The 10662-nt window shown below is 41.6% G+C and overlaps 1 long non-coding RNA gene across 1 annotated transcript in view; it reads right to left on the minus strand.

Annotated features, from left to right (window-relative positions):
• The window catches only part of LOC144772457 (uncharacterized), a 65256-nt gene extending 55946 nt beyond the window's left edge, over window positions 1-9310 (minus strand). The window contains exons 1-2 of the long non-coding RNA XR_013599752.1: window positions 9172-9310; window positions 6233-6376 (exon numbers count right to left, since the gene is read on the minus strand). This is a non-coding gene — a long non-coding RNA (uncharacterized LOC144772457). The remainder of the gene's footprint in view (window positions 1-6232; window positions 6377-9171) is intronic.
• Window positions 9311-10662: the final 1352 nt, after the last annotated feature.

Genomic DNA, 10662 nt, shown 5'->3' on the forward strand with positions numbered 1-10662 from the left:
ATGTTTTATGGTTGTCAGAAACTAAATCCCTTCTTGTCTACCCAGGGAGGTTAAACTCCTCCTCGCTTATTCGAGAAAGTTTCTAGTGAACTCTGAGCCAGCTGGCAAAAAACTTAAGTCTAATATAGTCAGTACAGACCTAGTTAACCTCTGTCCTATGTCTACACTACTGAAGATATTATTCCAATGCGCAGAGCCTATTGGGACTATAGGAACTACACTACAGGGCTATATGATTCACCAAACTCGAGCATACCACGATCAACATAGAAACTGAACTTATCTTCTATAACATTATTTCTCATAGATGATTCAGATCCAGAACATTGTTTACATGAACCTAATGTCTGCAACCAGACTTGACCAGACACATATATTCAATGGCTGCGCTGGCTCCAGTTGTAGCCAAATGACATCCAATGCAGCATCACAAACAAAGTGAGTTCAACGCCATTATACTAGAATGCACGGACACCAGTGACATCAGCTCCATCCAATTGTCATGCTCCCATCGAAGCTGAGATAGCAACGATGGAAATATAGCTATAAATGAGATTGAAAGCTATCCCAAATAGGGGGTAGTGCGGGCGCAGGTAGTGGTAGACAGAGATGAAACATATATCAGAAAGAACATATTTTAAGATAAATCACTAATTATCCAAAGGAACATCCACACATGAGAGTTGAGGATGCAGTCACATGTAAAGGATTAGAGAACTGTCCATCGGAGTTGGGTCTGCTCTCCCTAATTCAAATCAAACCAATATTGTTTGGTTATAGATTACTCAATTGACAAAGTAGCTGCCTCGCATATCTTCTGTAATGTCATAGCTCTTGACAAAGTCGGTGCTTTTTCAGAGTGGACTAACATAGCACACTCTGAAACGTTTCAGATGCATTTTGCTAGCATGCTTTTAAGTGATTAACCATAAGGGAAGACCAATTGTAGATGATTGCTTTTTAATGCCCCTTCCCAATGTATTGTCTTCATAGCTAATTAAAAGGTCATAACAGTTTGCTGAGGAAAGAAGCTTGATCAGGGTAAAGAAAGCAAATAGAGTTTTCATCTAAGTATGGTTTAATGGCATTGATATTTAGAACCTCTATTGCTAAAGAACCATAAGTCGTAGATTTAAAGGTCTGGCAGAATCTGATCTAAGGACTGAGAATACTACATAGATTAAAAAATTACTATTTGCTAGAGCCATCCACTCTCATAGAAGGGTATCTAGCTGCCAACAAAATATTCATTACCTATAAATGAAGTTCATATGATGAGAGAGCGGCAATTTACAGTAAATAAGCCTAGGCAACTGAAGGTATGAGTAGAGCAATTGTATTTGGGACAATGTAAATGTATTGCGACTTATATAGCGCACGTATCACCCGAAGGTATCAAGGCGCTTGCTTAGGGAACCCGTCCTGGTATTCCCCTGTGAGATACCCCGGCAGGGTATCCACAAGGTGAAAGCCAGGCATCCCACCGCGAGGGGCCGTAGTGGAGATTAAGCAAGCTATTGCCCAGAGTCGCAGAGTGTGACCCCGTGAGTCGAGTAGGCACCGGAGCGAGAATTGTCGAGTCCGTGGAATTGTATTTTTTTTTGAGCCCGAGACCCGCCGAGGCGGGGAATCAAACCCTGGTCCACAGCCGATCTCAGCTTCCGGGTCTGCCGCCTCTAACCACTGAGCCACGCTTCTCCACTATAGAATCTCTATTGCTGGAAGGAGGTGAGGGGTGTCAGAACTGGTTTGTAGCAGGTCAGAGCACCACAGTCTCTTGACCCAAGCCAGGGATATGAGAATGAAATTAGTAATGTGGACCCAGAACTTCTGAAGAACTCCCTGAACAAATGATGTTAGCAGAAAACATAATGTAGTTTGGACAGCCACAGAGGATGTAGTGAGCAGAGTATGTAGTACATTCCATTCTGTCTCCTAATGCAGTGGTCAGTCCTTGGCTTACCCATATGAGAACCCTTATAACCCACTAATTCATAGCCTAAGTCTCAGTCATGTCCATTAGGAAGGGGCCAGGTAGTCCTTATCCGTACATGCCTTCACAGAACCAGAAAGAAGTCCAATAACCTAGCTAAGGAACCTGCCACATTCAGATTAGTCAACATGCCCTGCTCTGACAGAGCCATTACATCCTGAATCAACTCCTTGAATCTTTTCTTGTATTGTTTAGGAAGATTCATGGTAACAAAGACTATGATTTCCCCCTAATGTGTGAGTATATCTGGCTAACAAAGATGTCATGCTTGAAGTCATCAAGGCAAGTCTAGCCAAAACAATTATTCAGTCATCTTAAACACTGGAACTGTAAGAGTCAGTGCTTAGATTGCCTTTGTTAATGGCTACACTGTTGGACTGAACGTTTTTGATGAAGAGGAAAAGCTGGAAAGAATGTCACCCACAACCATGACAGCTCTAAAAAAGTAATTGAGTCCTTGGGTGAAACTGTGGCCTGGTTTGGATCTGTCCCTGGACCTTTTAAGACCCACCCATTTGGCCTGAGTCATTTAATATCTGTGAGAAATAGGGTTGAAAGGACACAACACCACATTTTACAGGTGGGAGCCTCATCATTTTGCATTATGCCGCTAGATGTAGCAGAGAATTCAGTGGCTAATTTTACAAACATATAACTCTGGAAATCAGCTTGCTGAGCTGAGAGCCAGGTGGAGAAAAACTCATTTGCGGAATCAGTTTTGAAGACGACAATGAGTGTTCCTTCTTTCTCGTGACCTTTTTGTGAAAGGAAGAGTGATGTATGTTATCTCCATAAAAAATGAATGCACTCTCTCAGGTAGCCCAGGTTAGACATTGATTTAGGGCATGATTCACAAGGTCTAGAACTTAAAAATCCTGAAGAATACATTCTGAACAAAATAGAATACCTTGACAAACATGAAGAACAGGCTAAAACTGTCAGAGTTAAATTCTGTGTCAATGAGGGTGCAAACAGACAGGAACTGATGTCACTGGCTCTTGAGCCTCATGTTATAATGATGCTCATGTTCAATATGGTGCCCGGAGAATGCTGCAGACAGTATCATTTGGCATTGGTAACCACTTATTGAAATCGTTTTGCAGATCCTTTCAGACACCTTAGGCGTATGCTCATATCAAGCTTGTAAGAAGTTGGTAAAATGTAGATGTATAATTTGTAGGGGTCCACAATTTCCTTAAGGAAGGCAACTTAGGTTGATACTCTTGGGTACTCTCACAATATATGCATTTGTTTATGTGTTGTAACAAAAGTCTAAGAAGCAGTGGTCATTTGACCTGAGTAAGGGTATTGACATGAAGTAACTACTGTGAGCCTTGGAGTGGTAGCACCAAGTCACTTAGGGGATGCTTGAGTCAAAGCAGCAGCCTTTGGAGAGGCACTCCTTTTCTGAAATACCCAGATAGCCACAACCTGTCCGCTCTTTAGGTCTAAGGGCACATTGTTGTTTATCTCTTTAGTGCAGAGAAAACATAGGATGTGTCAGCACGATTAGGAGAATGGTTATGTGCTATATGATTCACCAAACTCTAGCATTCCACGATCAACATAGACACTGAACTTATCTTCTGTAACATTATTTCTCATGGATGATTTAGATCCAGGACATTGCTTACATGAACCTAATGTCTGCAACCAGACTGGACCAGACACATATTTTCAATGACTGTGCTGGCTCCAGTTGTAGCCAAATGACATTGAATGCAGCATCACAAACAAAGTGAGTTCAACACCATTATACTAGAATGCACGGACACCTGTGACATCAGCTCCATCCAATTGTCATGCTCCCATCAAAGCTGAGATGGCAACGATGAAAATATTGCTATAAATGAGATTGAAAGCTAGCCCAAATAGGCAGTAGTGCGAGCGCAGGTAGTGGTAGACAGAGATGAAACATCAGAAAGAACATTTTAGAAGATAAATCACTAACTCTCCTAAGGAACATCCACACATGAGAGTTGAGGATATAAATACTGCAATAACATGGAGAGAAATGGAGAACTGTCCTTCGAAGTTCCCTGCTCTCCCTAAGTCACATCAAACCAATATTGTTTGGTTGTAGAATACTCAAGTGCCAAAGAAGCTGCCTCGCATATCTTCTGTAATGTCATAGCTCTTGACGAAGTCGGTGCTGTTTCAGAGTGTACTAACATAGCACACTCTGAAACGTTTCAGAGGCATTTTGCTAGCATACATTTAAGTGATTAACCATAAGGGAAGACCAATTGTAGATAGATTGCTTTTTAATGCCCCTTTCCAATGAATTGTCTTTATAGCTAATTAAAAAGTCATAAGTTTGCTGAGGAAAGAAGGTTGATCAGGATAAAGAATGCAAATAGAGTTTGCATCTAAGTATGATTTATTGGCATTGATATTTAGACCCTCTATAAGTCGTAGATCTAAAGTTCTGGCAGAATCCCATCTAAGGACTGAGAATACTACATAGATAAAAAAATGACTATCTGCTAGAGTCATCCACTCTCATAGAAGGGTATCTAGCTGCCAATAAAATATCCATTACCTATAAAGGAAGTTCATATGATGAGAGAGCTGCAATTTACTGGAAATAAGCCTTGGCAAATGAAGGTCTGAGTAGAGTAATTAGTCTCTGGGACAAAAGAATCTCTATTGCTGGAAGGAGGTATGGGATTTCAGAACTGGTTTGTAGCAGGTCAGGGCACCACAGTCTCCTGACCCAAGCCAGGGATATCAGAATGAAATTAGTAATGTGGACCCAGAACGTCTGAAGAGCTCCCTGAGCAAATGATGATGTTAGCAGAAAACATAATGTAGTTTGTACATCCACAGAGGATGTAGTGAGCAGAGTATGTAGTACATTCCATTCTGTCTCCTAATGGACTGTTCAGTCTTCGGCTTACCCAAATGAGAACCCAATAACCCACTACTTCATAGCCTAAGTCTCAGTCATGTCCATTAGACAGGGGCCTGGTAGTCCTCATCCACACATGCCTTCGCAGAACCAGAAAGAAGTCCAATAACCTAGCTAAAGGACCAACCACATTCAGATTAGTTGACATGCCCTGCTCTGACAGAGCCATTACATCCTGCATTAACTCCTTGAATCTTTTCGTGTATGGTTTAGGAAGATTCATGTTAATAAAGACTATAATTTCCCCCTAATGTGTGAGTATATCTGGCTAACAAACATATCATGCTTGAAGTCTTCAAGTCAAGTCTAGCCGCAGCAATTATTCAGTCATCTTTAACACTGAACTGTAAGAGTCAGTGCTTAGATTGCCTTTGTTAATGGCTACACTGATGGGCTAAACGTTTTTGATGAAGAGGAAAAGCTGGAAAGAATGTCACCCACAACCCTGACAGCTCTGAAAAAGTAATTGAGTCCTTAGGTCAAAATGGGCCTGGTTTGGGTCAGTCCCTGGACCTTTTAAGACCCCCCCCCATTTGGCCCGAGTCATGTTAATATATGTGAGACATGGGGATCTCAGGGCACACCACCACATTCTACAGGTGGGAGCCTCATCATTTTGAATTATGCCGATAGGTGTAGCAGAGAATTCAGCTGCAAATATTGCTAATATATAACTCTGGAAATCAGCTTGCTGAGCTGAGAACCAGGTGGAGAAAAACTCATTTGCGGAATCAGTTTTGAAGACAACAATGAGTGTTCCTTCTTTCTCATGAGCTTTTTGTGAAAGGAAGAGTGATTTATGTGATCTCAATAAAAAATGCATGCAATCTCTCAGGTACCTCAGGTTAGACATTACAAGGTCTAGAACTTGAAAATACTGAGTAATACATCCTGAACAAAGTAGAATACCTAGACAAACATGAAAAACAGGCTAAAACTGTCAACTTTAAATCCTGTGTCAATGAGGGTGCCAACAGACAGGAACTGATGTCACTGGCTCTGGAGCCTCATGTTATAATGGGGCTCATGTTCAATATGGTGCCCGTAAAATGCTGCAGACAGTATCATTTGGCATTGGTGACCACAAATTGAAAGCATTTTGAAGATCCATTCAGACACCTTAGGAGAAGGCTCATATCATGCATGTAAGAAGTTGGCAAAATCTAGATCTATAATTTGTAGGGATTCACCATTTCCTTAAGAAAGACAAGGTAGGTTAGTACTCTTGGGTGCCATGACAATATCTGCATTTGTTAATGTGTTGCAACAAAAGTCTAGGAAGCAGTGGTCATATGACCTGAGTAAGGGTATTGGCATTAAGTAATTACCATGAGCCTTGGAGTGGTAGCACCAGATCACTTCGGGGATGCTTGAGTCGAAGCAGCAGCCTTTGGAGAGGCACTCCGTTTCTGGGATACCCAGATAGCCACATTCTGTACGCTCTTTAGGTCTAAGGCCACATTGTTGTTTATCTATTTAGTGCAGAGAAAACATAGCATGTGTCAGCATCATTAGGAGAATGGTTATGGGGCTATATGATTCACCAAACTCTAGCTTTCCACGATCAACATAGACACTGAACTTATCTTCTATAACAATTTTTCTCATGGATGATTCAGATCCAGGACATTGCTTACATGAACCTAATGTCTGCAACCAGACTGGACCAGACACATATTTTCAATGTCTGTGCTGGCTCCAGTTGTAGCCAAATGACATTGAATGCAGCATCACAAACGAAGTGAGTTTAACATCATTATACTAGAATGCACGGACACGAGTGACATCAGCTCCATCCAATTGTCATGCTCCCATCGAAGCTGAGATGGCAACGATGGAAATATAGCTATAAATGAGATTGAAAGCTAGCCCAAAAAGGCGGTAGTGTGAGCGCAGGTAGTTGTAAACAGATATGAAACATCTATCAGAAAGAACATTCTTGAGAGATAAATCAATAATTCTACTAAGGAACATCCACACATGAGAGTTGAGGATATAAATACTGCAGTAACACGTACATAATTGGAGAACTGTCCTTCGAAGATCCCTGCTCTCCCTAATTCAAATCAAACCAATATTGTTTGGTTATAGATTACTCAAGGGACAAAGTAGCTGCCTCGCATATCTTCTGTAATGTCATAGCTCTTGACAGAGTCGGTGCTGTTTCAGAGTGTACTAACATAGCACACTTTGAAACATTTCAGAGGCATTTTGCTAGCATGCTTTTAAGTGATTAGCCATAAGGGAAAACCAATTGTAGATAGATTGCTTTTTAATGCCCTTTCCCAATGAATTGTCTTCATAGCTAATTAAAAATTCATAAAAGTTTGCTAAGGAAAGAAGCTTGATCAGGATAAAGAATGCAAATAGAGTTTGCATCTAAGTATGATTTAATGGCATTGATATGTAGGCCCTCTATTGCTAAAGAGCAACAAGTCGTAGATCTAAAGGTCGGGCAGAATCTGATCTAAGGACTGAGAATAATACATAGATTAAAAAATGACTATCTGCTAGAGTCATCCACTCTCATAGAAGGGTATCTAGCTGCCAACAAAATATCAAATACCTATAAAGGAAGTTCATATGATGAGAGAGCTGCAATTTACTGGAAATAAGCCTTGGCAACTGAAGGTCTGAGTAGAGTAATTAGTCTCTGGGACAAAAGAATCTCTATTGCTGGAAGGAGGTGAGGGGTTTCAGAACTGGTTTGTAGCAGGTCAGGGCACCACAGTCTCCTGACCCAAGCCAGGGATATCAGAATGAAATTAGTAATGTGGACCCAGAACGTCTGAAGAGCTCCCTGAGCAAATGATGATGTTAGCAGAAAACATAATGTAGTTTGTACATCCACAGAGGATGTAGTGAGCAGAGTATGTAGTACATTCCATTCTGTCTCCTAATGGACTGTTCAGTCTTCGGCTTACCCAAATGAGAACCCAATAACCCACTACTTCATAGCCTAAGTCTCAGTCATGTCCATTAGACAGGGGCCTGGTAGTCCTCATCCACACATGCCTTCGCAGAACCAGAAAGAAGTCCAATAACCTAGCTAAAGGACCAACCACATTCAGATTAGTCTTCATGCCCTGCTCTGACAGAGCCATTACATCCTGCATTAACTCCTTGAATCTTTTCTTGCATGGTTTAGGAAGATTCATGGTAATAAAGACTATGATTTCCCCCTAATGTGTGAGTATGTATTCCTAACAAACATATCATGCATGAAGTCTTCAAGGCAAGTCTAGCCGCAGCAATTATCCAGTCATCTTAAACACTGGAACTGTAAGAGTCAGCGCTTAGATTGCCTTTGTTAATGGCTACACTGTTGGGCTAAACGCTTTTGATGTAGAGGAACAGCTCGAAAGAATGTCACCCACAACCATGACAGCTCTGAAAAAGTAATTGAGTCCTTGTGTCAAAATGGGGCCTGGTTGTGGTCAGTCCATGGACCTTTTAATACCCCCCTCCCCATTTGGCCTGAGTCATGTTAATATATGTGAGACATGGGGATCTCAGGGTACACCACCATATTCTACAGGTGGGAGCCTCATCATTTTGCATTATGCCGCTAGGTGTTGCAGAGAATTCAGCTGCAAATATTGCTAACATATAACTCTGGAAATCAGCTTGCTGAGCTGAGAGCCAGGTGGAGAAAAACTCATTTGCGGAATCAGTTTTGAAGACAACAATGAGTGTTCCTTCTTTCTCATGAGCATTTTGTGAAAGGAAGAGTGATGTATGTGATCTCCAAAAAAATGCATGCACTCTCTCAGGTACCCCAGGTTAGACATTTACAAGGTCTAGAACTTGGAAATACTGAGCAATACATCCTGAACAAAGTAGAATACCTAGACAAACATGAAGAACAGGCTAAAACTGTCAGCTTTAAATCCTGTGTCAATGAGGGTGCAAACAGACAGGAACTGATGTCACTGGCTCTTGAGCCTCATGTTATAATGGGGCTCGTGTTCAATATGGTGCCCGTAGAATGCTGCAGACAGTATCATTTGGCATTGGTGACCACTTATTGAAAGCATTTTGAAGATCCATTCAGACACCCTAGGAGAAGGCTCATATCATGCATGTAAGAAGTTGGCAAAATTTAGATCTATAATTTGTAGGGATTCACCATTTCCTTAAGAAAGACAAGGTAGGTTAGTACTCTTGGGTGCCATCACAATATCTGCATTTGTTAATGTGTTGTAACAAAAGTCTAAGAAGCAGTGGTCATATGACCTGAGTAAGGGTATTGCCATTAAGTAATTACCGTGAGCCTTGGAGTGGTAGCACCAGATCACTTCGGGGATGCTTGAGTCGAAGCAGCAGCCTTTGGAGAGGCACTCCTTTTCTGGGATACCCAGATAGCCACATTCTGTCCGCTCATTAGGTCTAAGGCCACATTGTTGTTTATCTATTTAGTGCAGAGAAAACATAGCATGTGTCAGTATCATTAGGAGAATGGTTATGGGGCTATATGATGCACCAAACTCTAGCATTCCACGAGCAACATAGACAGTGAACTTATCTTCTATAACAATTTTTCTCATGGATGATTCAGATCCAGGACATTGCTTACATGAACCTAATGTCTGCATCCAGACTGGACCAGACACATATTTTCAATGGCTGTGCTGGCTCCAGTTGTAGCCAAATGACATTGAATGCACCATCACAAACAAAGTGAGTTCGACGGCATTATACTAGAATGCACGGATACCACTGACATCAGCTCCATCCAATTGTCATGCTTCCATCGAAGCTGAGATGGCAATGATGGAAATGTAGCTATAAATGAGATTGAAAGCTAGCCCAAAAAGGCGGTAGTGCGAGCGCAGGTAAATGTAAATGTAAATGTACAGGAATTTATATAGCGCAAATCAGCGAGCGGTTTCTAAGCGCTTGCTTAGGGAACCCGTCCTGGTATTCCCCTGTGAGATAACCCCGGCAGGGTATCCGCAAGGTGAAAGCCAGGCATCCCGCCGCGAGGGGCCGTTGTGGAGATTAAGCAAGCTATTGCCCAGAGTCGCAGAGTGTGAACCCGTGAACCGAGAAGGCACCGGAGCGAGAATTGTTGAGTCCATGGACATTTTAGGACTCAAGACCCTGCCGAGCCGGGAATTGAACCCTGGTCCCGGGCTGACCTCTGCTTCCAGGTCTGCCTCCTCTAACCAGTGAGCCACACTTCTCCACTAACCAGTGAGCCACACTTCTCCACAGGTAGTGGTATACAGAGATGAAACATCTATCAGAAAAAACATTTTTGAAGATAAATCACTAATTCTGCTAAGGAACATCCACTCATGAGAGTTGAGGATATAAATACTGTAGTAACATGTAAAGAATTGGAGAACTGTCCTTCGAAGTTCCCTGCTCTCCCTAAGTCAAATCAAACCAATATTGTTTGGTTATAGATTACTTAAGGGACAAAGTAGTTGCCTCGCATATCTTCTGTAATGTCATAGCTCTTGACAAAGTCGGTGCTGTCTCAGAGTGTACCAACATAGCACACTCCGAAACATTTCAGAGGCATTTTTCTAGCATGCTTTTCAGTGATTAGCCGTAAGGGAAAGCCAATTGTAGATAGATTGCTTTTTAATGCCCCTTCCCAATGAATTGTCTTCATTGCTAATTAATAAGTCATAAAAGTTTGCTAAGGAAAGAAGCTTGATCAGGATAAAGAATGCAAATAGAGTTTGCATCTAAGTATGATTTAATGGCATTGATATTTAGACCCTCTATTGCTAAAGAACCATAAGTC

This window comes from Lissotriton helveticus, chromosome 8 (assembly GCF_964261635.1).
Source record: "Lissotriton helveticus chromosome 8, aLisHel1.1, whole genome shotgun sequence".
Taxonomy (NCBI): domain Eukaryota; kingdom Metazoa; phylum Chordata; class Amphibia; order Caudata; family Salamandridae; genus Lissotriton; species Lissotriton helveticus.